At 38.8% G+C, this 13,437-nt stretch overlaps 1 pseudogene across 1 annotated transcript; it reads right to left on the reverse strand.

The window, feature by feature from the left end:
- Positions 1-149: 149 nt before the first annotated feature.
- Positions 150-11,158, reverse strand: LOC309392667 (lipase member M-like; annotated as a pseudogene). The gene is made up of 6 exons: positions 11,000-11,158; positions 10,255-10,326; positions 5,395-5,460; positions 4,243-4,469; positions 621-819; positions 150-170 (listed from the first exon to the last, which is right to left on the reverse strand). The product of its transcript is annotated as a lipase member M-like (transcript).
- Between the last annotated feature and the right edge of the window lie 2,279 nt (positions 11,159-13,437).

Below are 13,437 nucleotides of genomic sequence, written 5' to 3' on the forward strand. Positions count from 1 at the left end.
ATTTTGACAGGATTTAGAAAAGCAATTTATAGTTTGGGTTTGGTCTTAAAAGAAGTTTTCATTGCAATTATCTTTAATGGGGCTCTTTACATTAAAATAGAAATGTCTACATATTTACAGTAGCATCTGCTTCTCAGAGGATTTTACTTCTACACATTCAGCGGAACCACCTTGGACAAGAAAATGGAATAGGGTGTGAAAAGAAATATCCAAGCTGGGAGAAATATACTGGAAATATGGAGGCTGATTGGGAAGATGGTTTATTGATGAAGAAGAACCACATGGGTTTGTTGTTGTGGGCAGTTAACAAAATGGAGTCGAGAGTGAGGGCTTTTTAAACCTTCTTTGAGTTTTGTATTTGAACTATCTGTTCCTGTGCAAGAACAAGTCTTCTATTAGTTATTGTCAAATTCCTATGGGGTCATGTAAGGCAGAGGTGGCATTCAACTGGTTCACACCAGTTCGTTTGAACCCGTGACGGAAATTTGGCCGAGTTTGGCGAATCGGTAGCGATGGCTGGCTGGCCATGCCTCTGAACCAGTCCCCCTGTTGCCGCTTGCTCGCCCCGCCCACCCAAATGCCACTCGCTCATCCTGCCTGCCCGGTTACCACTCACTCACCCTACTACTTTGCAAAGTGGCTCTCAAAGAGGAGGCTTTTTTGCCTGCCAGCCACTTCCCAGTACTCGTGGCTGGCTGGGGGCCGCCGAAAACTCTGGTCAGCTTGCCTTCTGGAATCTGAACCAGCTGCTGCAGAAGGTAAGCAGCCTGAATAAAGAGGCAGTTGTGGGGGGTGGAAGCAGGGCTAGGGCCAGAGCCACTAAAGGAGAGGAAACAAGGGTGACTGGCATCAGGAAGGCAGGGGTGGATAGGTAGACATCCCAAAAAAATTCCTACCTTTTCCTGTGGGAATGGCTTGGTGGGGGGGGAGTCATGCGACTGAGAGGGCATGGGCATGGGTGTGAGTGATGTCAAGTTGGCCATGCCCACTCAGTCACATGACCCCCCCCACCTAGCCATACCCACCGAACCAGTAGCGAAAATTTTTGAAACCCACCACTGATGTAAGGGTTATGTAGGGGTCATAGTTGGCTCTATATGCAAAAGGGGAAATGCAAAACTTAGGTGTTTGTCTGAGCTTCCAGGTTTGGTTGAAGTTGGACTGCTCTGGGCTCTTTTAATCCTACTATTCTGGCTTTTGTTTCAAAATACCCTGTCTTGAATGGATTACCAAATCTGCATTTGTAAAAGGTGGCCCCCTCAGTTTCTGCTTGGGGGCTATTGAGAAAGATGGAATCTGTTTCCTGCCCCCCAAAAGACATGTTTCTCCATTTCTCATTTAGAGAAATATACTATTCCGCCTTTTTAAATATTCCTCAAAATATTTCATTCTTCTAGGAGAGGGGTGGCTTCCCACAATAGGAACAAAAAAAAATGAATACAGGATAAGGATTTATCTGGTGCATTATTATTGATATAAATGCTATTGTGTTTAGATCCAGACAGCTGTTATTGCATTTTCGTCATATTAGTGGTGCAATATATATACATTCATTTGGATGGTGGTTTTCTAGTCACACATGGAAAAAAATTATCTCTGAATAACTTTCTAATTATTTTAACAACTTTGCGCAAGTGTGTTTGATGAGAGGTGGCCGAATTTCCTTTTTTGTGATTTTTTTTTACATGAAGGCTAGATTTGAATATTTTTGTACAGCAGGGGTGTCAAACTCGCAGTGTCACGGCAGCGTCACATATCTGGACTTTTTCCCCTTCGCTAAACTGGGTATGGGTGTGGCCAGAGCATGACGTATCCAACCTACGGGCCGCAGGTTGGACAGCCCTGTTGTACAGAATGGTAAAGGAAAATCTCAAGAAAGGAACGTGAGAATAAAATGAGATGGATAATCAATAATTAAAGAACAGTTGATTACTTAAATATGAATATAAATAAAAGACATGCCTAATTAGATTCATGAAATGAATACTATAATATTCTATAGATATTTGAGAGATAATTGAAAGCATTTTCTCAAAAAATTGAAGCATATCACTGTGTTTGTAATGCTAAATATGTTTCTCACAGTGAGGAAATATAATACCACTTTTCTCTGGGTTCTGTGTTTCTCTGTATAAAACTCTCAGGCTTTAAGCCTACATAAAGTAAGGCTAGACAAGCTTCAAGCCCAACAGGAGGAGGAAGACGAATGGAGGATAGCAGTGTGTAAAGTTGATGTCAGAGAAAGATTTTGATTAAAACGAATATAAATAAAAAGGGATGCCTAATTGGAATTCACGAAATGTATACTATAGTACCGTCAATATCACGGGTGTCAAACTTGATGTATCAAATTGTTTTGTGCCTTTGCAGAGCTGGGGCGAGTGTGGCCTGCGTGTGATGTATCCAACCCTCAGGCCGCCAGTTAGACAGGCCTGGTATTATAGATAGGTGTAAATGATAGAACCTTAGTATAGCGTTGGTCCTAGAGTGGTGTTGTGTAACAGTGGGAATTCTGTGGAAGAAAAATACAGGATTTCTGATACTTTAAAGAATGTAGACATCTATCTTATGCGCTGCGTCATTTCTATTCAACGTGTTCCTTAAGTATAAACTGTAATTTTCCATTCCTGAGTCTTATTTAATTCATTACTTTTGCTTTAATCTCATCCCTAAATGTTTAGTGCTCACAATTTAATGTAGCAAAATGCCTGTTTATGCTGTTCTCAGCAAACTTGAATCTCCAGAAGCAGAACTATTACTGAAGAACTATTACTGAAAAGGTCTGGCGTCTGGCCCACATGTATTTCCCCAAGAGGCGTTACACTCAGGAGACATTCCCTCTTGATAAGCAGAACTTATTAGAATATCAAATTGGTACTGGCAATAGCCTCCAGCTGTTCATGAGATACAAAGTGGCACCAGCTGCATATCTCATTAAAATAGACAGCCCATAAAAGAGAAGAGCTTTCAGCGTAGCCCAGAAATTGTTGGAGCTCCATCACTGGATGTCTTTAAGAAGAGTCTAGACCCATGATGATGAATGGGAGCCGTGGTGGCATGCAGAGCCATTTGTCAGGACACACGAGGCATGCATGCACTGGCCAGCTGACTTCGGCCTTCTTTTGAGGCCATTTTTCGCCCTCCGGAGGCTTCCCTGAAGGCTCCGGAGGCAAAAAACGACACTACGAGCAAACTGGTCCCCACCTACCCTAGCACTGGGCACTCAACTGCTTTGGGATTCTCAGTCCTCTTCCAGCATAGCCACCATTGTCCCATCCATTGTGCACCAGTCGAAGTGCTGCCTACAGATTTTCAACTATCTCAATTCAATTATTAAAACCATCTCTATTACCTGGTTGGCCTGATATGCCCTCTTCAGATTAAGCCACATAATCTAATGTGGTTGTTCTTAGGTTTTTCTTACATTTTTCAACTCCTTTCAAGTTCTGGAATTTATATCCCAAAATACTATTTTAGGATAAGGATGTCCCACTCTTTTTTGCTGCTTCTTCTTCTTCTTCTTCTTCTTCTTCTTCTTCTTCTTCTTCTTCTTCTTCTTCTTCTTCTTCTTCTTCTTCTTCCTCCTCCTCCTCCTCCTCCTCCTCCTCCTCTTCCTCCTCCTCTTCCTCTTCCTCTCCTTCTCCTCCTCCTTCTCTCCTGTAGCTTCAGGTTAATTTTCACAATCGGCAACAGTTTGGACAATGCCACACCCAGTCTAAAATTTGCTTGTCTGTGCAACCAACTTAATAATAAATATTCCAATCACCACTTGAGAGGATAAAGAGAAAGTCAAAGAGCTGCTTTGATAGTGCAAGGAAATTTACCTATAGAAATTCTCCCATACATGTCCCCAAATCCTTGATCTCATGCTGTATTAAGCATTTTTATATGATATCTGTGTTTAAAATGGAAATCACATTAAGAAATCTCATATTAGAGCAACATGATTCCAGGCTATCTCTGAAGGTATCAACAAACACAATGGGCTTTAAAGACTAAACTGATAATATATTTGCCATTTGCCTCACATGGAACCCATAGCTGCATAAACAACCTGTCTTTCCCTCTATTTCCCTTTCCTGATTTAAATCCCACAAAATGTAGTCACTTTGTGCACCTGATGAAGTCAGTTATAGTTCACCAAAGCTGATAAAATATAATAAAATTTCTGGTCATAAAAAATGCTACCAGACTTCTGCGTTTTGGCTACCATAACCTACCCTGCTAATCTCCCAATCCTACATCGTTGCCACCAAAATAAGTATTTCTCTATACAAGCAGGAAGGAGCATCAAGACCCCAAATGAAATCCCAGTGGTTCCACTCAGGAAACTTCTTCTCGTGAATGAGATTAGTAATTCAATGTTGCAATTGTGCAATCTCAGAGGATTGGGAAACCCAGTGCTGACCTCCACTCCACAAGGCTATTGGGATGGTGATTGCTTCAATGTCATACAGAGGAGGAGTTGTCTGTGGGAAAAAATTGAATAATGAAGTAATCATTCACATATATTTAAATTCATGGTAATTAAATTAGTTTTTAATGCTTCTATGTTGCACGGAGGAATTGTCTGAGAAAAAATAAATAACATAGTAATCAACAAGACAATATCTTCACATGCACTTTAATTCATGGTCATTGATATGTTAAATTAATGCGGAGACTCGGTTTTAAAAAAACAAGATGAGAAAGAAAATTAATTGATTAAAAATTCAGTCCAATAGATATCTGTTTATTATTCATCTATTCCCTTAAGTCAACTTCAACTTTTTGTGGCTCCTTGGATGCAGTATGTAAATATATTTTAATTATTTGTTTATTTGACTTGTGGATTTCCTTGTTGCTTACCATAACAACCCACATTAATCCTGGTTAGCAAACTAAGATCAGCAAAGTTTGGTGAAGTATTCTTCCAGTACAGTGAACATTTATAGCAATGGACTGATGTGGTATATTGATGTACAAATACATTATGAGCTGAGCCCTTATCCTTTTTCCATAGTACAGCTGAGCACAATTTCCATTTTGTTTCACTTCACTTTATTTTCCTTTACTTTCTAAATCTAAGTCTAAATGAATTAATCAAAAACAAAAGCTAAAATTGATAATAAAGCCAAAACAAAAAAGCTGATCCATTGTAATTGAAACTAAAATCAGTAGAGTAATCAAATGCAATTAATATGATTATTCATTATATATTTAATATTTTTCCCTTCCACACATGACTTTTAATTCCCTGTTTTTCTGTTGTATATTTCCCAGTTTGTTTTATAAGCCGTCAGAGAATGTGATGACCCTAACCCTAACCTTTAAATGGACTAATATCTATATCCTGAAAGGGGTTTTTCAACAATTCTACTTCACAATTATATCCAAAATCCATTAAATTCCTACCTGGTTGTATATATCTTTGTTCTTTGAGCCATAATCATAATATGCAAATTGACCTGAGCGAGATGTCTAGAAAACAAAAGAAAACAATGTTTGGATATTTATACAGACCTTTCAACAGAACATAAACTTGCACTCCAAAACCATAACTTTTGTACTAATGACAATTGATGAGAGAAACAGGGATGCTTACATGTTCAACCTTAGATTTGTTGTATATTATCTTAGTAATAATCTTTGACCTACCTCACCATACACCCACAGGTATAGGTCATAGGTCTTTTTACATGGCAGAATGTTTAATTAGATTTAAATTCCAATGAGTGAAAGGTTGTGAATCTCAGAGAGTTCTTGATTTAGTTTTTTTTTTAATTGTGTTATTTTTACCTTTAATAATGCAATGGGTGAAAGAGTGCTTATGTGTATCAGGGACCAGAACACTGCTGCTGGACTCAATGTGCAAATTGGTCCAGATCAGATGTCCCGTGTAATGTCTCCAAGGAAAATATGGGTATCTAGGAGAAGGACATCCTTCAAAAATAGAACACAAAAGACAGAACCACAGGGCCAGACGGGATGTCAGAAGTCTTCTAGTCCAACCCATCCTCAAGATAAGGCAGGAAACCTTAAACTTCCAGTGATGGGGTTCTCACACATTTGAGGGACAAGCTATTCTATTGAGTAATATTCTCATTGTCAGAAAATGTATTCTTACTTCTAGGCTGGATTTCTCTTTCCACCTATTACTTCTTGTCCTGCCCTCTGGGGCTTTGGAAAATAAGTCAATGCCCTCTTCTTTATTACAGCCCTTCAAGTATTAGAACACAGCTATGATGTCCCTTCAATCCTTCTCTTTGATAGGCTAGACATAGCTAGTTCCCTCCACCATTCATCATACAATTTATCATCTTTGTTTGCTCTTCTTTGCTTATTTTATAAGGTCTCAGCTTCTTTTTTTGTATTGTACTGACCACAATAAAGGTTTGTGCAAAACTAAGTACAAACTGTACATAGTATTCTAATTGTGGCCTCACTAGTGCAGTATAAAGAGGTATTAGCATTTCTTCTCATCTTGATGCTATCCATCTGTTGATGCACTCCAGGATGGTATTCTTTCTTCTTCTTTTTTTGCAGCTGTGATATATTGCTGACTCATACTTAAATGGTGATCCACTAGGACATCTAGATCTCTCTCACAGTTACTAGTGTTGAGCCAAGTATTATCAATTCAGTACCTATATTTTTGGTTTTTCCGCCCTAAGTGCAAGACCTTACTTTTCTCACCAAGGAACTGCATCTTTTTGGATAGGCCTCATGTCTCATGTCTCATGTCTGTCAAGATCTTTCTGAATCTTGAATTTATTTTCCATAGTGTTTCCCCCACCTTGATGCCATCTGCAAATTTCATGCATTCCCATTCTATCCCCTCATCTTGATCATTTATGAAGATTCTGAACAGCACTGATCCCAAGGCAAAATCTCAAGGTACTCAGTTGCATGCTTCCCTCCATGTAGATGTAGTTTCACTGAGGACTACGCACTGGTTGCTGTTGCCAATTGCGAATTCATCTTATGATGATACTGTCTATCCCACATTGTTCTACTTTACCAAGTATTAAGCTGTAGGCTACTTTGTCAAATACCTTACTGAAGAGTACACAACGGCCACAACATTTCACTGGTCCACTAATTTAGTCACTTTATCAATGAAGTAATAAGATTTGTCTGGCAAGATCTGTTTTAATAAACCCATGCTGGTTTCTACTAATCACGTTCATTTCTAGGTGCTCCCAAATTCTTCATTTGATTATCTTTTCCATGATTTTAGCTTTAGCTTTCCTGACACCCTCTTTGCAGATTTGGGCTATTTGCTGGTATTCTATTTTAGTTATATGTTCCTCTTTCCATTTTATATAGTTGACCTTTTGTCCCTCAATTTGTCAGAGAGATTTTTGTACAATCACGCTAGTCTCATCTGGTTTCTTTTGTTGTGGTGGTGGTTTTTCCTGTGGTATTATTTTTTTCTTGGGCCTACATTATCTCATTTTTCAAAGTTTCATAAGCATTTTGAACTGTTTTTCCTTTCAGGATTTCCATCCATGGAATCCTTCTTAATCTCTCAGATTGTTGAAGTCAAATCTCTTCAATTCTGACTTGGTTCAATTTATTTTATTATTATTATTAATCCAATTTATAGGCCGCTCCCTCTCCACCAAGGGACTCGGGGCGACCTAGGGTTTCATTGTGGTGAATTCAAGTATGACATGTTCACTCTCCCCTAAAGTTCCTGTCCTTTCTACTCCCTCAACCATTGCAATCCCTATGCTTCATGCAATGTATGAAATAAGTCCAGTGAAGCTGTCCCTCTAGTTTCTCTCTCTACCCTTTGTATGACAAAGTTGTCAACTAGGCAAATCAGGAACCTGTTTGATCTCCCACTCTCTGCAGACTTTGCTTCCCAGTTGATGTCAGGTTAGTTAAAGTCCTCCATTATTACTGCAGTGTGTTTCCTGCACAGCTAACTAGTTATCAAAAAGTCCTTTGGTTTGTTGGGTGACCTGTAGTACATACCTGTAGCAAAATCATTTCTTTTTCCTCTGATATTTACTTTAATATTTTTAAGAAGGCTTATATCCTTAGTATTGTGTATTTCTGTGAAGGTATATCAATTCCTTACATACAATGCAACATCCCCCCTCCCCCCATTTTTTGGATCTGTTCCTTTTGAATAATTTATATCCTACTTGTTGTGTATTCCAATCAGGGAGCCCCTCCCACCAAATTCCAGTATTGGCTACAATATTGTACTTGCCCTATTGTACATTTTATTGTACGATATTGTACATTTGACAACGTCTTAGCTTTCATGTCTGTATGTTTCCTTCCTGGGATCAGTTCCAGAGAGAGCAGGGGGCTGCCTTCTCAGACTTTTTTTGTTCTTTGTGTGTCGAACTGCCATTGACCTTGTCCTTCCCCTTCCTTCTTTCCTTCTTTCCTTCTTTCTTTCCTTCCTTCCTTCCTTCCTTCCTTCCTTCCTGTGCTCTATTGGGATAGACACTTCTGGTTTTAATAGGAGTTTGTCATGTTTGTCATCTTCATTATTGTGTGGGAGTGTCTGAAGTTATAATAGTTTGACCTGCTTCGAAAGTTTTCACTTTTTCTTCATGTAACATTGTAGTTAGACTCTTTGTTTTTCTTCATGCAAAATTTCACTCTGTAGTTTGTATATAACGCCACAAGAAATAGACATTGTTTTTTTTCTCTTATGTCCCTGTTTATAATTCCTTAAGAAATAGAAGAGTCTTTATATATATATATATATATATATATATATATATATATATATATATATATATATATATATATATATATATATATATATATATATATATATATATATATATATATATATATATATATATATATATAAAGTTTTTAAAAAGTATAAAAAGAGAAAAAGCTTGTAAAAATACATTTGGAAAAATAATTTAAAATTTAAAAGCATATATGTTAAAATATGTAAAAAAACAAAGCCTATCTAAAAATTGGTGGGCACCATTTATATTTCATAGGAAGTAGGCCGATAGAGGCTTTATAAATTATGTGGAAATCAGCAAATAAGATCTTTTTAAGAAGTGTTAACTCTTTAGTAGTCTTCTGATAAAAATTAGCTCCCTTTTGTGGTTACTATTGAAATAACAATTAAGTCAACCAATCAATGTCTTGTGGGATAGAGGTGGGTTCCTACCAATTCAGACCGGTTCAGCCGAACTGGTTGTGGTTTGCCAGCCTGGGTCGCCGGAACTGGCAGGCCTGCCAAACTGGCTCCCCGGGTTGGCGTGGCATGTTTTTTCCCCATTTTTTAATGTTCTGTGCATGCACAGACCTATTTATGGGCAACAGCACATGCGCGTGGAACAAAATTGTGTGCGCATCGAGCATGCAGTAATGCTGACTGCAATCCACCCACGTGTGGGAGGGCTCCAAAAATTTATAGGGCAGAGTAATAAAACAAAAAGCGGGGGAGAGAAACAAAGAGAAATCATTCACAAAAAGGTCATCACTGAACTCACAGAAGAATTAGGGACATCAAAAAAGAGATTATCCATCTATTGCTCTTTACTCTTTTTTTATCATTCCAAATCCATTCCAAATTGTGTGGATTGATCACTTTGGAGATATATTGTATTTTGGGATTCAGTAGGTGGTTATGGTAAAATTGGTGAAATAATTCCTTGCAACAATCTAATATTTTTATTTTAATCTGTTTCTCTTTTATGTGAAAACGTGTAAAGCTATACCATGCTTACGTATATTTATCTATTCTGATACACACACATATTTTCAAGGTCATAAGCATATTTTTTTTCCCCAAAACAACCACCCTATGAAATGATTGTAGTGACAGAGAGTCATTGACCCAAAGTCACCTAGCCAACGTTGGTGCCTAAGGTGAGACTACAACTCTCAATGTACCGGTTTCTCAGTCTCCAGCTAACACCGAACTGGCAAATGGTGATCCTCAAAATTCTGGGATCTTACAAAAATGTCCACTAGAGCAATGTTTCACAACCTTGGCAGCTTTAAGCTCTCTGGACTTCAATTCCCAGAATTTTCCCAACCTTCCAATTCTGGCTGAGAGAATTCCAGGATTTGAAGTCCAACCAACTTAAACTGCCAAGACTGAGAAATGCCACTCCAGAACATGTTCATAATCCTAATATTCTACTTGGTTGGAAGTCCTGGTCCACCAAATTCTAGTTGTGGATCAAGCTGGTGTCTTCCAATCAAGCAAAACACTACCACACTATCATCAAAGGGAGATATATTGAAATACTTTCCTTTCACTTGCAGTTACTGTACCTGACTCCAATGGGCTATAGTTTTCACAGAGGTATAATCTGGATATCGTGATAGATACACATCAACCCGACTCTGTAAGAGAATGGTGAATTATTGAGAATTCATTTCATTCCACAGAGAAATCTTTCATTGAGATAGTTATAGACAGCAACTTCAATGCTGCCATTGACTTCTGTAGCAGTATGGCCACATGAGAAGTCAGTAAAAGCATCCTATTGGACAAGCTAGACGCAAACACTGACATGCATAGATCATAGATGCCTGAAGTTATCCAGCTGCGTGCCTTCCCCACAGTAAGTGACCACTGTGTCATGTGTGTCATGAGGTCATCATGCAAACAATGCAAATTGCGCAATGGTTGCGCAATCCTTTGAACAATGACCTCATATTATGCATAATGTCACATGCCTTCCCTTGTGCCTCCTGCCCACAGTGCATCAATTGGTTAGCTGAGATCTGTTTTAGATCCCATGATGCACATGGGAATTGCAAGGTCAAATTTTCTCACAAATCTAGGTAATGCAAAGGGTTTTCTTGTACAATAACAACATCTACAAACCACACAACAAGACTTATAGCTTCTATGAACTAATACTGAACCTCCCCAATTTAACACCCTCCAGATGTGTTAGGCAACACTGATGGATTCCAAAAGTTGTATTCCTCACACATCTTGGGGCTGCCAGGTAGGAAAAAGAACATAGGAATTGCTGAATGTTAAGTATTATATTCCTTTTGTACTTACCACATTCAGACTTCTCTCACTGAAACCACCAACCAGAAAAAGACCTTGCTTGCAGATCATGCTTAATGGTTGGTAACTGCACATTTGGGCCAGCAGTGCTCTCAGTTCGGGGCTCAGCAAGCAGAATTCTTTTGTACCAAATATAAGCTGTACATCCATCACAAACACAGTTCACATTTTGAATATTAATTACACATATTTCTAAGATCAGTGTGTTGTGTTAATTCAGGAGTGCTGTGTACATTCATTTTCTCAATTTGTTTCTGCTGATTGTTTCACACTATAGCAGGGGTGTAAAACTCAATTTCATTGAGGGCCGCATAGGGTTGTGTTTGAGCCGGAGGTGGGGGGGGGGAGCAGAGCCATGTGGCAGGGCCAGCTCAACGTCATTTGTGTGGGGTCATCTATGGTGGCTAAGTGCTAAGGGAGGACTTCCCTCAGACCTTCACTCACTCTCATTATAATCTCCTTCCTTCCTTCCTTCCTTCCTTCCTTCCTTCCTTCATTCATTCATTCATTCATTCATTCATTCCTTTTATTCTTTCCCTCTTCATTCTCCTTTCTTCTTCCTTCCCATCTTTCTTTTTTCCTTCATTGGTCTCTTCCCATCTTCCCTTCCATTTTTTAAATCGTTCCTCTTTCCCTTTCTCCTTTCCTGTTCCTTCTTGCATGCTCAAATGCAAAAAGGAAAACATTTCTCCTCCCAAACTCCATTTTTGCTGGCAGAGGCAGCACAGGCCGCTCCTTTATTGTTTCCAGGGCAGCTCCATGGGTCAGATCTAAGCACCCTGAGGGTCAGATGTGGCTCACGGGCCTTGAGTTTTATACCCCTGCACTATAGCATTATTTTGAAAGCACTGTCTGAATACATTGAGCAGTCTCCAATTTGATATATAAATAACGATTAAAATAAACTCCACCTTGTCCACCACAGCTTCTATTTCAGTACAGTTTTACATAAATTCTTACCTAAAGAACACATAAGTAAGCAACCCACCCACCCACACAGGGTATATAAAAGCAATCAGGATGGACACCATATCCATAAATTGAGTCCTTCCCCTTTCTATGTGCTTATGCCATCTATGAATATATAAAAGGGTAGGACTCAAATCACATACAATGTCAACCCTGAAGCTGGCCTGAACCATTTTCTGAGCTTCAGTGTTGCCGCACTGGAGCTGAGGGATAGGGAGTGGGATATAGAGATAGATGGGGTTGTAGCCAAAACAAAATACTTTCTCCTGGGAACCAAGGACATTGCCACAGGTGGCCGGAGAGAGGAAAAGTGAAGTTACCATGCAACTGGAAAATACAATAATTGGACCATGGGACCGATTGTTTGGGGAAGAGGGGAAAACTTTTACTTTTAAATAGGTGAAAACTGCAGGAATATTCAGAGTTGGTTTATACCAGTCTGTGCCAATATGATATATCCAAGTTCTTCGAGGAATCTACTTGCCTCACAATTCTCTTTATTATGGGTGTATTACTTGGAACCATGACCTATAGTACTTGCAGGTGCCACCTTGCCTTTTTCGATCCCTCCCCTAGTGCTCTATTCTCCCAGAATACTAACAACCCTCCCCAGGAAAATAAAAGGCTTACAGGCTTACCTTCAACAACGACTCTGGCAAACGTGTGAGTTGCAATAGCACACTTTTCGTATCCTGAAGGGTATATAAAGGGGCCAAGGCAAGAAACATCTTGACCTTAGCAGCCAGTTGAGGTATTACTGAAAATCCTACAAAGCCTGGAGATAAAGATTTCCATTAGTGTCCTTTAATTTGACTTTTATTGCAATAATTGTAGGAATGCTGATTACATTTTGAATTAAGCTTGGCTCATTGGATATGGTTTATTTAGCAACAACGCAAGAGGGGTTTGTCCTTGATTTGTTCCAGAAAGTAGTTTTCATCTTCCAGATCAAGCTTAGGTTTTTCCTTTTTCCTGGGAAATTTCAGATTCAGAATCGGTCAATTGAATTCTGCCACCTAGCTAGATCTTGTCTTTAAGTATTTATTTTTAAATGAAGTGAACAAAGTATCAGAATGGATATAATAAATAGAAAGCAATTTCCATAGAAGTGGTTTAAATAGGTGAAAACTGCAGAAATATTCAGTTGGTTTATACCAGTCTGTGCCAATATGATATATCCAAGTTCTTTGAGGAATCTACTTGCCGCAGAATTCTCTTTATTATGGGTGTATTACTTGGAACCATGACCTATAAGCAACAACTCTGCATGTGAATGAGTTTATTTTCAACTCGTCCCTTTTCAGGATCTTCACCACAGAAACTCGAGCAAAGCTAGTAGAGGTACTATTTCTTCGCCCTCATGCAAGTGATGTCACCGCAGGAAGTCTTTTTTTTCCAATTGGTTATCTACTGGTAACATATAAATCAAAAGATGTTTTGATGTGGGAAATGGAAAGTCC

Source organism: Natrix helvetica, assembly GCF_964273705.1.
Source record: "Natrix helvetica genome assembly, chromosome: 5".
NCBI lineage: Eukaryota > Metazoa > Chordata > Lepidosauria > Squamata > Natricidae > Natrix > Natrix helvetica.